This window comes from Amblyomma maculatum, chromosome 2 (assembly GCF_055883805.1).
Source record: "Amblyomma maculatum isolate TAMU_Amacu chromosome 2, ASM5588380v1, whole genome shotgun sequence".
In the NCBI taxonomy this organism is placed as follows: domain Eukaryota; kingdom Metazoa; phylum Arthropoda; class Arachnida; order Ixodida; family Ixodidae; genus Amblyomma; species Amblyomma maculatum.
In genome coordinates, this window is record NC_139345.1 from 3784985 (window position 1) to 3789427 (window position 4443).

At 43.4% G+C, this 4443-nt stretch overlaps 1 long non-coding RNA gene across 1 annotated transcript; it reads right to left on the minus strand.

The window, feature by feature from the left end:
• Positions 1–3142: 3142 nt before the first annotated feature.
• Positions 3143–4364, minus strand: LOC146197858 (uncharacterized). The gene is made up of 2 exons (XR_014704905.1): positions 4025–4364; positions 3143–3666 (listed from the first exon to the last, which is right to left on the minus strand). It is a non-coding gene; the product is annotated as an uncharacterized LOC146197858 (long non-coding RNA).
• Between the last annotated feature and the right edge of the window lie 79 nt (positions 4365–4443).

Below are 4443 nucleotides of genomic sequence, written 5' to 3' on the forward strand. Positions count from 1 at the left end.
AAAGTGGCTGTATAATGCGTGCAATGTCAAGGTGAAGCTATAGCTTAGTTGTTTAATGCAGCGCCCAGAGAATCTGACCTGTGTAGCTTGCCATGAGTTCAAATCACATTCGTAGGCGTGTGCCATTTATATGCTTTTTATTATGCACCCATCACATGGTGCGTGGCGTCACACTCCGACGACAAGAGAGTGGCTTTAGTGCCTCAGGGCTTCAGACCAGAAATTTGCTTGCAGGCAATTTTTATTTCTGCGCATGCACCATACTGTTGTACATGCACAGACCACATGGTCACAATTCAGAAAATGTCATGTAGCCATCACAAATTTCTCCAGGAGAGTCCCCTTAATCCTTACGAGATGCAGCTCATGCTGCAAAACACACTTATCATCAATCAGTAGTGAACGGCTGTGTAGTCGTGCATTGGAGATCTGCCCGAGTAAACATTAAGTAACGTCACCGCGGTTTACTTACAAAAGTGGCCATTGGTGGCTTAGCTGTATTTTAGTTTCCATACTTTTGTAATCTATAAAACTTTCACCATAGAAAAAGCCTGTGTTTCATTATTAGAACACAGTAATTTATTGGTATAGACCAAGTTCATTTTGCCCTCACTATTCCCTTAAGTTGTTCTCATTTGGATGTGGATAGGTCAAGAGAGCTGTGCATACAGTACAGGTAGATGATAAGGGGGGAGGGGAAGAAACCGTAATGACATTCATGGTGAGCTTTATCATATTGATCGTATTTATATGCTGTGAGCAAGAACGTTCTGATGCATTCTAGCAATGCGAGGAGGAGAAAGCTGTCTTATTGAAAGGTCAGGACACTGATTGTGGGAAGGTGCTGCTGAGAGGTTTGTGATGAGCAGAGCCTGTTTAATTCATCAGCAAGCCTCACTGCACCATAATTACGATATGACATAAACGGCCAACACTGTTAAGTTGCGCTGACATATTCATGCGTTGTATGCATGCACAGTGTATGTCATTTTTGGTTGCTGAGTGGGCTTACACATATTTTTGATGTGATACCCAAAATGTGAGCTTTTTTTTTTTTTTTTCCTTCTTTCGTGCAGATGTCCGTGCTTAGGCTACACATGACCACCTCTGTTGCATATGCTCTGGTCGACGGCTGGCAGAGATGCCCGTTTAGGTAACTTTTGGGTCGTCGAACATCGGACCTTCACATTTGGATGAATCCACCGTCAACTGGTTACAGGAGAATGATTGCTCCTCCAGGAGAAAAACCTAGCACATCTAATCTGACCCCTTTCCTGGCACCTACACGCCCTTTTTTTTGTTGACCAAAGGTGTTGCCGTATATATGAAATAAATAATTGAAGCAACGAATAAATCTCGGCAATCTGCAAAATATGCTTGCACATTTAATGCTATTACATTTAACCTAGCGACCACATTTCGTGACATTCTGTGAATTGCAATGCATGTCTGCTAATTATTGCGATTCCTGTATGTGCTGTACCAGTGTACCTGGGCAGCTGTTTTTCCTCTTTGTGGTGAAGTTGCGAGTCTTCTGTTGGAGCAAAGATTGTGTTACCTCAGAATATTTTCTCACATGCATCAGTGCATACTTTGCTTGAATGCTTCAGTTCACCCTTTTAAAGTGACACTGAGGACAACTCCATTGAGTCATTGGTCTCAGTAAATATTTGATTATTTCTCTCATTATGGCTGTGTTGTCCGGCAGCATTTGTGGCATATAGAATTTATTGGTGAGAAAATTTAAATTGGAAGCCTTCCCATGAGTCGATTCATGATGACCTTGCTGAAAAGGACGTGTCACTGCCACATTAGAGTGGCTCACGACACAATATATCTTGCAGTAATCTGCACCAAAACTTCTGTGTGGAAGCATGCATTTTACTTGCAAAATTGGCCGGTAATGGCAGCATCTTTATTCTGTTTCTTGGTCTTTCCATCCTTTTAAAACCTCTGCTTTCATTTTAAGTGGTCTCTTTAATGGTTTGTGGGGTTTAACATCCCAAAGCGACTCGTGTGGTCTCTTTAAGATTAGAACACTGTATCTTAGCGATACAGGAAAACTGCTTTCCATCCTCCTTAGTGTCCCTTCAAAGGAATCCGACAATAAAACACAATTCACAATAAGTATTTCAATATGTACTGCCATTTGCCTACTTTGTGCCTGTGGCTAATTTTAGCTTGTTTTACTCCACAAAAGGAGCTTTGTTTAACAAAATAAATACAGTGTAAATTTCACTGGTGACTAATTAACCATATTAACAACTCCCTCTTGTGTAAACTCAGTGAACATCTGAAATATGTTTCGTCAGCACTTCATTACTTCTGGGCTGCCATGAATGGCAGCTATGGCATGTGGTTTTTATTATGGTAAGCAACCACCTTGGCAGGAATGTTTCTTTGTGAGCTGCGTCGATTAGTGTCTGCCCAAGACTTGGACATCACTTAGGAATATACACGGTCAGCAGTAGGACGGTGTACATCGGACCTGTGTTGGCAGTCACTTTTTCAGAATTGCAGCGTTGGAACCAAGGACCATATGGCATTACCTTGGCCTGCATGCATGACAACACAACAAAAACAGGACATAACTCCGCCTAACGGACAGGATTAAAATCTCCATGCAGGCCTTGTGCTCAACACATCACTAAAGGCAACAAGCACTGTTTGCCATGTCAGTCACAGCAATGGTTCTAGCAAAACTACTTTCGCTGTGTAGTGTTTAATATTTTTAACTGCAAATTTACGCAGTTTTGTTACTCTTGCAATGATTTATGTCCATATACCTTTTTTATCCCATAGCTGCAGTTGGCTATCATGACATATGGAGTATTTTGTGACCACCCGAGGGTATTGTATGACCTGAAATCGAGATGCATGTGTGCATTTTGACACTACACAACTAATATGCAGTCCGCAATAAATGTTCCGTCTTGCGCTGGCAAGCAGACTGCTTAGATCTTTGAAGATGCAACACATCATTAGCATGATTGTGTGATAAAATATGAAGGGATATCAGTCCATTCTTTGCAGCTTTCACAGCTGGCCTTTTTTCCCTAAGGCAGAGGAAATAATTACTTGGCAAACTTTGTTTTTGGTGCATGCTGCAACTAGTCGCAAGGGCGATGACTGGACAAAGATGGAATCACGAACGCAGCACTGTTTATTGTTTTAACACTAGTCTACATGCTTGTCTACAATGATAAGCACAACAGGGCAGGTAGAAATAACATCGATCGAATAGGACGTCGTGGGATGTTTTCTGAGACAAAAAAATAAAAAAAAAATACAGGAATTAGATACAAGAACTGTCTAGAGCTAGAGCAGCTGGAAGATAAATACTGTGCAAAAATAGCAGGACTTTCACAGCTTGCGCTTCGAGCCTTTAACTTTAGGAGCAAAACTAGAGGCAGGACTGCGTCGGGAGATGTCGAGAGCATTTTTTCTTTACGCGGGCGGTCTACCTCCTGGCACTCCTAAGTACAGAAGTTTACTTGAAAATATACCTGGATTCCACGGTTGCATGACTAGGCCAGTAGGCCGGCAGCAAGTCGCTTGAGAGCTGTGATGAATAGCTGGCCTTCCCGGTTGAGGTTCTATTTCCCGGTTTGTCCCGGGCTGGCTACCGCACCGGAGCTTCATAATAGATTAGCTGTGCCAAGCTGCCTGCATCAATTGGACACCGAATTCCGTGTTTGTACATCCGATAAAGGCAACGAAAATGGCAAAACAATTGCCCTGCGGATACACTAACCGACCTCTTGAAATCCAGGATAGAGAGGCAATTTTGTCTCCAACCGGCCTTTCTATACTGGTATTTCCAGGTGATTAAAGTTTACCACTGCTACTAAATAGTGGTGTCGAAGTCGAGGACAACGATAAAAATGACAGCGAGATTCCATGTTTTTTCGCATCCGATTGTATACGTACTCTCGGATGATCCAAAAGCAGTGACTCGTATAAATTTCGGGAAATGCAAGTAAGTATATGGAATGCTGAATACACCAGTTTACTTGCAACATACTGCAGGCATGTATCATCGACAAGGGCGGGCTGACACGCATTGCAGAACTAGCGTCGCAGAGTCCACAGGTCGGAGACGGTGCTATCACAGCATGCCGCTTGACGAACAGCAGTACGCGAGGCCGAAGCTCAAGGAGTATTATAGCAAGTGGAAAGGAACGCCTGGGAACACGGCCACACACGGCCACTCGGCTACGATATTCAAACTACGATGCCAAGAAACCCGTCCGCCACCATCGCCACAGTCAAGTCCGGCTTGCGAGCGATCACGGACTCGGAGCCGGCGACACATGGCGACCATCTGTCGGTCTATCGCTAGAAACGGCGACGAGAAGCGGCAGACATTTTACAAACAAAACATAAAACAAGTTGTACGTCACGTCCGGCAAGTTATTCCTCCTCACTTCTTTCAGCTGGCGC